The following is a 14,494-nucleotide window of genomic DNA, read 5'->3' as shown; positions in this document are numbered from 1 at the left end:
AGTCGGAAAAAGGGAGAACAAAATTGGAGCTATGTCACATCTAGCAGACCTCCTGCATCTAAAAAGAAAGACCTACAAAGGATGGAGGACTGGATCTACCTCCAAGGAGAAATATTCTGCACTGGTCTGGACCTGCAGGGAGTGAACCAGGAAAGCCAAGGCTGCAACTGAACTCCAACTAGCTACAAGTATCAAGGACAATAAAAAGTCCTTTTTTAGGTAAGTGGGGAGCCAGAGGAAAAGCAAGGTCAACATTGGACCCCTGCTAAACCAGATGGGACAACTGACAACCGACGCCCAAGAAAAAGCCAACTTGCTAAATGGGTATTTTGCATCAGTGTTTCACCAGTCCCAAGGGACGCCCTGGCGCATTATGGGACGGGAACGCCTGGGTGAGGAAGATTCCTTACTTTCTATCAATGCTGACCTTGTGAAGGAACACCTTGTGAGGCTGGAGACCTTCAAGTCAGCTGGCCCTGACAGTTTACACCCCAGGGCTCAAGGAGCTGGCAAGCATCATAGCTCAGCCCCTGGCACAGATCTTTGAGAACTCCTGGCGCTTTGGTGAAGTCCCTGAAGACTGTAAGAAGGCCACTGTGGTGCCTATCTTCAAGAAAGGGAGGAAAATGGATCCGGCAAACTACAGGCCCATCAGCCTGACCTCTATCCCAGGGAAGATCATAGAAAAGATTATCAAAGAGGCCATTCTTGACAAACTGACCGACAGCAACATCCTGAGGGATAGCCAGCATGGGTTTGTTGTGGGTAGGTCTTGCTTGACCAATCTCATTTCCTTTTACGACCAGGTGACCTATCACCTGGACAAGGGAGAAGAGATTGATGTCATATATCTTGACTTTAAAAAAGTCTTCCATCTAGTATCCCACGATCACCTCTTAGCAAAACTGGACAACTGCGTTCTTGGCTTCACCACGATCTGCTGGCTAGGGAATTGGCTCTGTGGTCGGACCCAGAGGGGGGTGGTTGTTAGAAGCTGATTATTGTGGTGCGCTGTGACCAGTGCGGGTCCCTCAAGGCTCTGTCCTTGAGCCTATACTATTCAACATCTTCATTAATGTGGACGTTGGTATCAGAAGCGGGCTGGCCAAGTTTGCTGACGGCACCTAACTTTGGGGTTAAGCATGCACACCTGAGGACAGGAGGCTTGACAGGCTCAGAAAATGGGTGGATGAGAACCTGATGGTGTTTAACACCGAAAAATGCAAGGCTCTTCACCTTGGGAAGAAAAACCTGCAGCATCCTTATAGGCTTGGCAGTGCTACGCTGGCTAGTGCTACGGACGAAAGGGACTTGGGGGTCATGATTGACCACAAGATGAACATAAGCCATCAATGTGATGCTGCAGCTAGTAAAGTGAACAAAACGCTGGCTTGTATCCATAGATGCTTCTCAAGCAAATCCCAGGACGTCAGTGTCTTGTACTCTGCCTTGGTGAGGCCGCAGCTGAAGTACTGCATCCAGTTTGGGGCTCCACAATTCAAAAAGGATGTGGAGAAGCTTAAGAGAGTCTGGAGGAGAGCCGTGCGCATGATCAGAGGTCAGGAAAACAGACCTCATGATGAGTGGCTGAGAGCTATGGGACTCTTCAGCCTGGAAAAGCACAGGGTCAGGGGTGATCTGGTGGCTGCCTATAAGTTTATAAGGGGTGCTCATCAGGATCTGGGGGAACATCTGTTCACCAGAGTGCCCCAAGGGATGACAAGGTCTAATGGTCACAAACTCCTCCGTGACTGTTTCAGGCTGGACATAAGAAAGAACTTTACTGTCCGTGCCCCCAAGGTTTGGAATAGACTGCCACCGGAGGTGGTTCAGGCACCTATTTTGAATGCCTTCAAGAGACATTTAGATGTTTATCTTGCTGGGATCCTATGACCCCGGCTTACTTCCTGCCCCTGGGGCAGGGGGCCCAACTCAAAGATCTTCCGAGGTCCCTTCCAGCCTTAATGTCTATGAAATTCTTGCTTGACCCCAGTTTAGATGACAAATGGATGCGTCTCTGATCCACAACAAAGAAAGGTCGCGGTCATCTGTACGTGGAGAAGCCTCAGGCTCTTGATATATTTTTTTCAGGGTATCCAAATTTGGCCAGTACTTACCATAAGGCTTTGTGCCTGACAAGAGTCAATGGCCTTAGTAAGATCAGTGAAGTCCATATACTGGTTCATATGTTGTTCCTGATACTTTTTTGAATCTGGGGGACAACTAAGATCATGTCAGTTGCCCCATTGGATAGTCTGAAACCACACTGAGATTCTGGCAAAACTTCCTCAGGATGAGGTATAAGACAATTCAGAAAGATGCAGGCAGGGATTTTTCTCTGATGTGGAAAGGAGGATAATACCTTGATAGTTCCCCCACTTATCTCCTTTTTTTAAGGTAGTCACAATGCTAATATTTCTCACATCCCCAAGGACCTCCTCATTGTTCCAAATTTGAAGAATAAATTCTTCTCAGTCCCGGTTCCTCACCATCATCCTCAAAGATTTCAGTAGGTATGCTATCCAGTCCAGTATCCTTGTTGTTGTTCTTAGTTTCCTTGATGACACATTACACTTTTTTTAGGATATGAGTGTTGGCAAGCGATCCCCTGTTGGGGTGTTGGGGGACTGACTTGATGGTGGCATCCATCACAGTTGACTCACAGCTCAGGACTGCCTCAGAGTTTTCTTTCCATCTAACCTAGATAGATTAGTTGTCTTGAAGGACAAGACTTATTTAAGGAGCCATCCTGCAATCACAGGAAGTTGGACTGTAGATGGCTTTTGGTGCTGGGAAAAAACTGCATGTCACGTTCATCAGCATAGAGCTGAATCTTCTTGGCTTTGTCTTGCTGCAACTGATTTTTAATTTCCCAGATCCTCCTTTGAGGAGCTGATACGTCGTCTTCTGCAGAGATGAGGTGTCATCTTGCCAAAAAGAATGCTTGCTTCCCTTCTGGTCAAGGAGGACTTAGCATATCACATGAGCCATGCAAGGAACTAATGAATGAATACTGGACAGATCATAGTCTTGTCAGATCAATTATGAATATCCAGCTTGTTCCAAAATACTGAAAACAGCCAAAAGGAATGTGAAGGATTCTCAGCATCACATCTCTTCAAGGCCTGAAGGTCTGCAAGGATCTCCAACAGTTTCTTCATGAAAAGCTCTCTACCCTTCCCACAACTGAAGGCAACATTGAGGGAATTCAGGAAAGGTTTTTAAACTGCTATCCATGTGGCCTGTGCTGAATCTGTTAGCTTGTACCACTCATTGACACCAAGACTGGTTCAATGAGAGCATCACCAAAGAGTTTTTAATAGAGGCTCATTGACTCAACTTACTATTTTATTTAAATTATTTTAATAGATTATATTAAATGTATACATTAGCCTATACTATATTGAATTCAAATTTAATTTTAAGCAGGTTTATTTTTTTTAAAGAAAACTTAAATATTATTTAAATTAAAACAATTTTTAAAACCTAATTTACATTTAAAAATTATTTTAATTTGATTTTTTTATTTGATTTTTATCTACCCCAGCCTGAAAAGTGTGTTTAGACTTCTCTTCCAACTATACAATTGGTCCAATAAAAGTATCACAAAAATACCCTTACATCTGGAACAGTTTTATAAATCCATGACCAGATAACTGAAAATAAATATCAGTTTTCCTCTTGTGTATTTGGGAAAGCTGAGATAGAGAAGTGAGGCAACATGGCCAAGAGAGCACCCAGTATGCTTGTGACAGACAGTAGTGCCCAAGTTTTCTGACTTCCAGGTCACTGTTTCCTCTTTGAAGCAACATGGTTAAGAATATAAGAAGCACCATAGTGGATCGGACAGTGGGTCCATCTAGCCCAGTATCCTGTCTTTGACAGTGGCAGGAGTGGATGCTATAGAGGGAGAGCACTGAAACAGATAACTAGAGTGATCTATTAGATACCTTCCCTGGCATCCACTGCTACAGGTTTAGAGATGTCAGGGGAAACATCTCCAGTCATTCTGTTCAACAGCTGTTAATGTGTCATCCGTTACTTGATCTAGTCCTTTTTTTGAACCTGGCTATGCTGTTTGCTGTTACCACTTCTTGAGGCAATTAATTCCACAAGTTAACTACAGGTTGCATAAAAAAGGATTTTTTTCCTGTTAGTTTTAAACTTGTCATCTACTAAATTCAGTGGGTGCTCCTTAGTTTTAGTATTTTGGGACTCGGTGAACAACAGTTCCCTGTTCACTGGTCCACACACCTCATATTCCCCGTCAACTTTCTCCTTTCCAAAATGAAGAGCCGTAGGCTTTTTAGGCTTTCCTGGTGAGGCAACTGCTCCATATCCCTGATCATTTTGGTTGCCCTTTTGTGTATGTTCTCTAATTCTTCTACATCCTTTTGACATGTGGGGACCAGAACTGCACACAGTATTCAAGAAGCGGGTGCACCATGGATTTGTATAATGGCATGATGATGTCTTCCATCTTGTTTTCAGTTCCCTTCTTAATAATGCCCAGCATTTGATTGGTTTTTTTGGTTCCTGCTGCATACTGAGCTGACACTTTCAGAAAACTGTCTAGAAGGTCTCCAAGGTCTCTTTCCTGAGTCATAACAGCTAGTTCAGAACCCAGCGTTGTGTACTTATACTTGAGGTTACATTTTCTCATGTACATTACCTTGCACTTGTTGACACTATAGTTGATCTGCCTTTTTTTTTTTTGCTCACCCACTTAGCTCAGTGAGACCTTTCTGCAATTTGTGTCCATCTGCCTGGGACACGATGATTATCCTAAATACAGGCAGTCCTCGACTTACAACGTTTTGAGTTACACCGTTTTGCACTTACAACATTTATAAATTGACACCCTGTTTCAACTTTGACATCAGTTTTGACTTTGCAATGCTTGATCTGATGCAACGCCATGCCAGCAAACAAGTTTGCTGCGTTGTTCATCTTCCTATAGAACATCTATCCAAACTTCCTTGGACACTTTCTTTAAGAAAGCAGCCAAGACTCCAGAAAAACCTGCAGCCAAGACTCCTGAGAAGACTCCAGCCAAGAACCCTTCAAAAAATCCAACCAAGAGCCTTTCAAAAAATCCAGCAAAGTCACCTCAAAGAAGTCCTTCCAAATCAATAGGATTGCTATTTACAATATGAATACATGAATGTAACTATATTACTTATCTATAATTGATCAGATACAACATTCTGGGGTATTTTTGGTGAAAATAGGATATCGGGCCTTGGTTCAGGAAACAATCCCCCATTTATAACATTGTTTCTTATGAAAAAAATGGTTCCAAGTTACGTTTCGACTTAAGATGCAGTTTTCCTGTACCAATTGTGTCATAAGTCCGAGGACTGCCTATAATTTGGTATCATCTGCAAACTTGGAGAATTCATTGTGTAGCCCCATTTCCAGGTCACTGATGAAAACGTTAAACAAAATTGCACAGATCTCTGCAAGACCCTGATTTTGACCTCCTGCCTTCCTAAAATATGGCCATTTAGCCCTACCCTTTGCTTCCTATCTTTTAACCAGCTCTCAGTCCACAAAAGAACCTTCTCTCCAGTACCATGACAGTAGCTGTTTTTAAAAGCTTTTGATGAGAGACCTTGTTGAATGCTTTTTGAAAGTCCAAATACATTATGTCAACTGGATCCCCTTTGTCCATGTGATTGTTAAAATGCGAGAAATCTCAGAGAACTCCAGCAGATCTGTGAGGCAGGATTTCCCTTTAGAAAGAAACATACTGACTCTTCCCCAACAAATCATATTTGTCAATGTGACTGGTGTTTTTATTCTTTATTATGGATTCTACCAACTTGGCAGGGATGGAAGTGAAACTCACTGGTCTGTAGTTTCCAGGATCACTTCTGGAGCCCTTTTTGAAGATGGGTGTTATGCTGGCAACCCACCAGTCCTCTGGCATGGAGGCTGTTTCTAACAATAGACTCTATACTATTGCCAGGAGTTATGCACTTTCATCTTTGAGTTCCTTCAGAACTCTTTTGTGAATGGTTGCTACTTGATAGGCAACTTTCTTCACTTTTATAGTAGAATGTAGTTAATAATTGTGCCTGGAAGTGTTTGGAATATGCGGACATGGCTGGTGGGTGAAATCTCAGACATGATCCATGTTGCAAAATCTTGATAGCTTTTCAGTACACTTGCTTACACAGTTGTTATGCACATGAGAGAAGAGCCATGTGTTTCAGCAGTTGAATTCCATGGGGACTCGATCAGAGACATATTTGATCCCCCAGTGGCTGGAAAAAAAGATAAAATGTCAGCTGTAGGAAAAAATGACTTATCAGGTAGCTCTGTCTCAGAAATTTCTTGATCAAATGAGCCCATGTTTGGATCACTTGTGTTAACCTGAATGTCCTTAAGGTACACCAAGTTTCAAGGCAACGTAAGTGACCATAGTGGCTACTTAGAGTTGCCCTTTAAACAGAAAGAGCATTTCATCCTTAACTGTAGTGGAGCTAATGCTCTGCTATGGTGCGTCTCATTCATCCTGAAGTACTGCAGTGTGTTACTTGTGTCATTACTTTATGGAAAGCAAAGTGACATTGTGCAAAACTGTTGCTTATAAACTTGCTTGTGGCTGTCGCACATTTAAGGTAAGATTGGGGGGAAGATAAATGATGTGTTTTGATATTAAGAAATTTATCCAAAAACACCCAGAAGGTAAAAGTTTTCCCAAATCTCCATAGTACTGACTTGAGCAGGTGAAAATGACTGTTGTGGGATTTCTGTGCATTAAATAAAAGTGCAAGGTTTGCATAAGCAGGTATCAGAAAATCATTTGATGTGTATCAAATTACAACACCGTAGAAATATGAAGTAATGAAGTAATTGAACAGTAAAGGTACTTTTTCCTTACTTTTAAAGCACATCTGTTATATTCAGATAAGTTTTTAATAGGTGCTGTCCCATGGAGTGACAATGTTAAATTGGTGATAAGTGTGTTATAATTGCATACCCTGTAGCATAACTAGTACAGAACATCTTATCCTGATTTTAAAAAGTAGGCATATGTTCATTTCAAGTTTATTTCCTCTTTTTCCTTTTGTTGCCTCAGAATTACCAGTACTAGATGGGGGAACCTTGCTTAGAATTATTCTTTATATTCTTAATTTTCAGACTCAACATGCACCAACACTTCAAGGCTGGGGAGAAGCACCTTTGTGATTATTTTTTTTCTTTCTTAGCCAGTAATAAGCTTCATAAGTGACTCAAGACCTTCCCCATTACTTGTTGTCTCCTGTTCAAAAATGAATCTTAGCAGTGCATGCCAGGATGAAGTTTTTGCAGGGAGCATCCTCTCTGGTTCCAGAGTTCTAGTGTGAGCCAAATGTTTGTCTTTCTGTGATTCCTGCAGCTCAGTTGATAGGCCAAGTCAGAGAGAAAGGAAGAAAATAGTGTGTGTGAATACCTGTTGCAGAACTTACGTGCCAGTTACAAACTGGTCATACATTAGGAAGCTCTGTTGACTTTGGCATGTAGGCTCTTGCGTAATATCAGGTCTATTCTACGGACTTGTTGGCACAGTTCTGTCAGTGAGAGTTAATTTTTTTGCAGGGCAAAGAACAGCTATGCCTGTTGAGTTGCATCCATGCCAGGAGTGCTTTGCCAGTATAATATACTGGTATTTCTATACCTGTAAAGTACTCTGAGTGGAGATAGCTTGAGACAGCATAAATGTATTGTACAGCTAGAATGTGAAAGGGGGTATGCATATTCTTTAGATTCCCAACTGGAGTATTTGCTCTTTTAACTTTGCTGTCCAAGGGATAATTTGTCTACAAATTGCTTTTAAAACAAGCCAAACCAAAATAAAACGCCACATTTTTTTATTTGGTGGTGAATAGTCTTGACATGATGTTTGTTTACTTGTTGGTTAATAGGCGTTAAAGTTCAGCAAAGATAAAAGGTGCTTTTTTTGGATTCAGTTATGCCAGAATGTGCATTTTATATTGGCCCAAACTCTTTTGGAAGAATCTTTTTTTAGTGGTCTTCAGCACATAACTTGTACTTCACACTAGGATAACATCAGGCAGTCAGTTCTATGTTTGACATTCCATAATCTTGTAGTAATGTCATCTGAATTTTAATAGCTGTGTCTGTAATTTTGGGTTTTAGAACCTGCATAGGAAAAATTTCTTCATTACTATTTCCACAACTAGCTTTGCTTCAACAGACTAAGCATTATTACTTTTATTTATTTGTGTAGTTCCTTACAGTGGTGAAGTAAAAGTACAGTTTAGAGCTTGAAAAGATGTTGTTTTATCTGTACCCGAGAAGGAAGCATACAAAGAAACGCTATGCCATTTCCAAACTCAGGAACCTTAGAAAAAATATTCACAAGTGGGAAGAACCTAACCTTAATTACAAACTGCCAGCTTCTTGTGTTTTGGTGTGTTGCTTTTAATATAATGTTGTGTGCCAGAGCTAAGGTGCTATATCTCTGAACTACAGTTTCTAATATTAATTTGTATTGCAGTGGTACCCACTGACTAGAGATGTTTGAGACCAGCGCTGCCTCAGTGCTTTGCAAACACATGGGTAGACAAACATGGTCCTTGTCATGAAGAATTTGAAACTGAAGGCCCTAGAACTACAGAGAGATAAGCATATACTTAAATTTAAATACACGTGTAAGTCCTTTACTTGTTTTTCAGTTCTGATCCTGCAACATACAGAGAGTATGGAGAAGGATAAAATCAATGCACGCAGGCCTTATTTGTGTACACTTTATTTAGAATAACGAATGAAAATCACCCCAGTGATTTACTTTTTATTTGGTACATGAAATCCTGTCTAAATGACAAGGTGCAATCATCACTTTGTAAAAATGGTTCTTCAGTGCCATCAGTGTACATAGCATTTTCTGACCAAATACACAAAGAAAATGAACCTATTCAAAACAAGTTTTCATTCTAAGTCCCAATCCTGTAATATATTGAATAAACAGGCTTCTTTATACATGCAGAAATTTTATGTATAAGATCAGGGCCTTTGCTGAGACTGTACAATAAGAGAGTAAGAAGGAAATGGAGATAAAGCATATGTGGTGTTGTATCTGTCTATGTTGCTTGTAGTTGCAAGATTTTTTTAAAGTTAGTTGTAAAATACTATTTCATTACAGGCAAGAGAGAGAGAGAGAGAGGAGCGCTATTGTTGGAAGGCTGGCTGAAGTGGTATTTTTAGGAGAGACTGGAAAGATCAGAGGTAACTAAAATATTTTGGACCAGGAAGTTTAACCCAGGCTTCATGGGGGGTGGGCAGTCTGAGAAATGGCACAGAGTTGTGGGTGAAAGGAAGGGTTAAATGAAAGAGCCTGCAAGGAAGGAGAAGTTTTACTTCAATTCAAAGGCCTGGCCAAGTCCAGGTGATCCATTTGGCTAGGCTGGTCAGGGCATGTAGCCAATGGCAGAGAGGGGCCTGGCTGCCTTTGACTCGCAACCTGAATAACCAGACACCATTAATAATGGTTTGCATAGGTGTGGTCTTTGATGCAAGTCTTGTGAAGATATAGATCCATAATGAAAAGTCTTACGTGCTCTCCTACCACATTCTCTCCCACTTCAATAAACAATAATATACATATTTTTATGCAAGAAATGATCAGACATGCTACAAGGCTTAATTGTGATCACATCTGAGAGGATAGCAATGTTTGAAACAAACCCAATGATGCTATTTGTCAGTGGCTTTAAACAAAAAAGGAGGAATTAAAAAGAAGCAAAACAATGAGAGTGCCACCTTTGGTTATGGAAAATCATAGGGATAGGGAAGGACAGGGTTTCAAGATAAGAGAAGTTTTTTAAAATTTTAAATTGAATTCCCAAGTTGCACAGTAATGGATATCCACTAGTCTACTTTTTGTTTTGTTTAATCTCACAGCTTCCCCAGTTTATGTAATACCTATGGATTGCAAGAGACAGGGCTAGTATAGTTCCAGAAGGAGCTTCTTGTTACTTTGAGGTGCCAAGTCATCTTATGCTCAAAGTTATACTTGTTTTTTAACTTTATGATTTTTAAAGGTAAGTAGTCCTAGAGAAGACTGTCTGTAGAACAGATTCTGCACAGCAAAGAAAATTACCACGTAGTCCTTTTAGTGTACATCAACTAGACCTGGAAAGCCTACCTCGCTAGGCAAGTAGATAATTTAGTTTCCTAGTCTTTCCATGCCTGAATAAATTGTAGCATGGCCAACAGTCATTTCTTGGAGTCAGTTGTAGTAGTATCTTTCATATTGGAGATGACTTACTTAAATTTATTTCATGCTGGTCACCAAACATCTATCACACCGAAACAGTCATTAGTCAGTGGCAGCCTAGAGGTGAAAGGAGCTCTATCCTATTACCAAACAAACTTGTAATCTCACGCTGCCTTTTGTGAGTGTTATTAACCACATTTTATAGAAGACTTATTGTCTCTATAAGAGAAATAACTTAAATGTAAAAATGTATGGTATGCTCCAGGAGGTGGGAATTATGTTTTTATAAAGAAGAGCAGATTTGTTGCTCAGATATCATGGTAAAAGTAGAGATGAAAATCTTTTATTCCACAGTATTTATTATCAGTCTTTTGAAGTAAAATATGGTCCTTTTTATTCCAACAGAATCTTTAAATGCCCAATTTCCTTTGGACTAACAACCCTCTGTTTTTTGTCAGAGTGTTTTGGTATGTTTTAACACTAGTGGATAAAGCACCCACTCTGTTTTTCCCTTCTCCCTATTTTCTCTACTGCCTGAAGCTAGAATGCAAGAGGAAATTTGAGAGAGACTCTGTTGTCCTGTATTGACTTGGGGGAGAAAAGAGATTTTCCTGCTTAGGCAGCAGTGGCGGAATCATTTTCTCTTCTTTCAGATTTAGTCCATATCTAACGTTAAAAGAAGAGGAGAAACTAGATTGAATTTTCTATGAATTGTCTGATGACCGAGTGGTGGAATATAAGGAAAATACTTTCTTCAGCAGTATTGGATGTTCTGACAGCAGTAAGTAAAGGAATCCATAATAACACTTAATGAAATGGGAAAGCTCATGGGTTTACTTCTCCTAGAGACTCTTCCTATACCGGAGAGCATAGATATGATTAGGTTTTTGTGAAACTGACGTATGTAAAATTAGGGTATATCTTTTTTAGAATTAATCTTTTTATCTGTGATGTTCTTTGTTAGAAAAGTTGTGAGATTTCAAGCATTAGCTGTTGTCCCAGGAACATTCTCTTTTAAAAGTAGTAATTGAGATCAGGGCTCCATTGTGTGGGTTTTGTACAGATACATGATGAGGAAACAATGAAAAGCACTGCCTAAATAGACAAGGCAGACAAAAGAAGTATTATCCCCACTTTATAGATTAGGTACTGGGGTCTAGAAAGAGTTACACAGGGACACAGAAATACTCTGTGGCAGAGCCAGGAACTGAACCCCAGCATCCTTTAGTGCTAGTCCAGTACCTTAACCGTAAGATTTAGAGACTGACATTGTGACTGGCCAAATTAGCTTACAAAAACTGCCCACATTTTGTGTTATGATTTAGAAGAAAAACACCAGGTGAAAATTTAAGGGTTCTCACAAACATACTTGCATGAGAACCTGCACACAAAATAAGAATTAGTGACACATTTTATGCATTCAGCTTCTCTCCTGAAAGCTGTTGGACTCTCAGACAACATAAAAATAACATTTTTATTGATTTGTGTTGATGGGGAAATAGGACTAAGAAACCTGCCACCCTTGCAATATTTATATTGGTACACAACAGTAGATGTTATGTTCTCACCACTTAAATCGTGAATTTACCAAAACAAAAGGTTGCTTATACTCACCGTTGAATTGTGTGCAAAGTGTTTCTGACTGTATGCTTACCTGAAAGGTAGATTACACTGTATTATCCCCTACAAGAGATTTCTGAGGCATTGCCTAATGGAAAATAGGGGAGAACTAGAAAACATCAATACACTTTAAGTGGAGCAGCTTTTCAGATGCATTTAATCTTCCTTTTTAGACTACCTAATCCAAAACTTCAGTTCAAATACAGGAAACAGAAAATATAATAAAAGGAAAAGCTTACCACCCACAGACTATCTATACACTATGTGATGGTCATGTACTGTGTTTCTGATACTGTATTCACAAGAGAAAAAAATGCACTATAAGCAGGACAAAGTTATAGTCTATGTACTTAAAGCTTTACATTTCAAGAAGTCACTTGTAGAAAATTCTTGATGGTTTGGGATTTAGTAATAGAACACTTGTCATTAGGAAATGCTTATTTATTAAGCTGAACCCTAGGGCTGTTGTGGCATAATACAAAACACTGATTGACAGTGGTTTGTGTTGCTTCTCACCTCTTCAGCTTGTCAAAGGAAAAAAGTGACATTTATGGTGAACTAAGAGCTAAATGAGCAGAGGTATAACAAGGCAGTCAGGCACCTGGGGCATCTGTGATGCATGGAGGCTGTGTTGACTTCCAGCTTCCAAGAGAAAATTGTGCTGCTAGCAAAATGGGAAGTTGGAGCAGCAGCAGTTTTTTTACTGGTTCCCTCCCCAGCAGTATCTGAGACTTTGGGTTATGTGACAAAGTTGATGTGTTCTACTCTGGTGTGATCTTATTTAATGGTCATATACCCTCCAGGATCAAAATTCCTCAAGAGCATTCTTCATGTTTTCCTTGCTGTCAGGGACTCAACTTTGACATGGTACTTTCTCATTGTCCTCAAACTTATGGTGCCTTCCTTGGAAACACTGTTGGCGTGCTCGGTACAGGACCTTACCATCAAGACATTGTTTCTCCTGACCATTACATCAGTATAAAGAGATGACAAACTCCATGATTTTATGGTTGGACTGCCGTCCACAGAGCCAAAGTTATGGTGGTGATAAAACCACTCTCTAAATTAATTCCTAAACTCATTCTGGAATTCCATCTGAATCATGCCTTACTGATCTTTTTATTTTCTTGCCCAAAGTTGTACTCAATGCCGGGAGAAAATTAGCTGTGTACTTGGGCTGTCCCCAGCACTTCGCTCTTTTACCTCAGCTGTACCAAGCTCTTCAGGATATCTCCGTGCCAATTGGCATGCAGGAAGTTGTCAGATCACATGATGCTTTCTTATTTCCATCTATTAACTTACATTAAAAAGGCTAAAATAGTTTGTTTGTTTTTAAATATTACACTTCCATGTAAGCAATTTCTGCTATTGCCAGAGTAATGTTTTAATTCCCCATGGAATGGAATAGCCATTCAATCAAAATGTGTGAAAATAGTGATCCATGATATTATACAAGATGTCCACACAATAAAAAAGTTTGAGAACCTCTGCAATTTGGATTTGCAGGTCATTATTTTGATACCAGTATCATTGCAACCCTTAGTGGCTCGTAATGGGCTCTGTGCCCCCTTCCTTGCCCCCTGTCCCAAGCTGTTTGCTGTGATACACAAGCATTCACACGTTCATAATGATAGGACGTATCTGAGCAGAACTAAGCACCATGTCATTGATATGGTATAAGTAGTTTTGGCAACGGAATCCAGCAGTGTTCCTGCCTACCCTTTAGTGACCTTTGTGATCAAAGCACAGGCTCTGTTTCCTGCCAGGCTTCTTCCCTGCCTTCAACTTTTTTTTACTTTGCCTGTCTACTTCCCTTGTCCTCTAAACTTTCCTTTGCAGGCCTGAGAGTAGCCAATGCAGTTACGAACTGATCTTTGCTCTGCCTAGGTCCTCTTCCAGGGCTACTGATGTGACATGTCCAACCTTGAACTACAAAGAGGATTAAAAAAATAACATAAAACTGAATTAATGTGTTGGTTTTTTTTATTATGTATTCTTATTTATCTAGCAGAAATTCAGCTGTAAATACAGAAGACAAAAAATTGTCAGACATTGGCATCCATAGCTGACCCAAAAATATCCGTCTTCTGTTTAAAATTGCTGTGGTTGCCCTCGTGCTTTCATTTAGGCTCATGAGATTAAAAAACAAAAACAACCTTTGGTCAGAGGACACACACATAGAGCTGCAGTAGTGCCTGAGGACTAGAAAGCAAAAGAAAACCAGTAGGGCTATGATGCTTCTATCACTGATTCGATTCGGAGGAGATTCAGCCCAGTTTGGGGGTCGAATCTCCAAATCGAATCAGGAGACCCTTTAATCTCTACAAATCAAATTGGAACCCTCTGAATTGATTCGGAGAGCTTCGATGATTCGGACATAGACACAGCTTTAAATGTTATTTCTACATACCTCAAGGTACCAGCGGTTTGTGAATGCTGGGGTGGATGAAGCATCCCACAGGAGCATGACGGGGTCCCCAGCACACTTGGCAGCAGACTGGAAGTGGACCAGAAGTACTTCTGGGTTTGCCGGGGAGCACGCTGCTGTCCCACCCCTTACACCCTCCCAGCACGGCGACTGGTGCTTTCTGGGTCTGGCGGGGATGGCACCCACGATCCGCTTCTGGTCCGCTTCTGGGTTCACTG

General features: G+C 40.5%; 1 protein-coding gene across 3 annotated transcripts in view; it reads left to right on the top strand.

Annotated features, from left to right (window-relative positions):
• ATXN7L1 (ataxin 7 like 1) overlaps positions 1-14,494 on the top strand; it is a 195,245-nt gene that overhangs the window by 33,604 nt on the left and 147,147 nt on the right. The window contains exons 2-3 of one of the 3 annotated variants that reach the window (XM_019487457.2): positions 9,155-9,237; positions 10,882-11,009. The exons of the other annotated variants lie outside the window; for them this stretch is intronic. The gene's annotated coding sequence lies outside the window, so the exon portion shown is untranslated. The remainder of the gene's footprint in view (positions 1-9,154; positions 9,238-10,881; positions 11,010-14,494) is intronic. 3 annotated transcript variants of the gene reach the window in all.

This window comes from Alligator mississippiensis, chromosome 4 (assembly GCF_030867095.1).
Source record: "Alligator mississippiensis isolate rAllMis1 chromosome 4, rAllMis1, whole genome shotgun sequence".
Classification (NCBI taxonomy): domain Eukaryota; kingdom Metazoa; phylum Chordata; order Crocodylia; family Alligatoridae; genus Alligator; species Alligator mississippiensis.
Note: the sequence above shows the minus strand (reverse complement) of the source record. Positions and strands in the feature narration are given on the sequence as shown.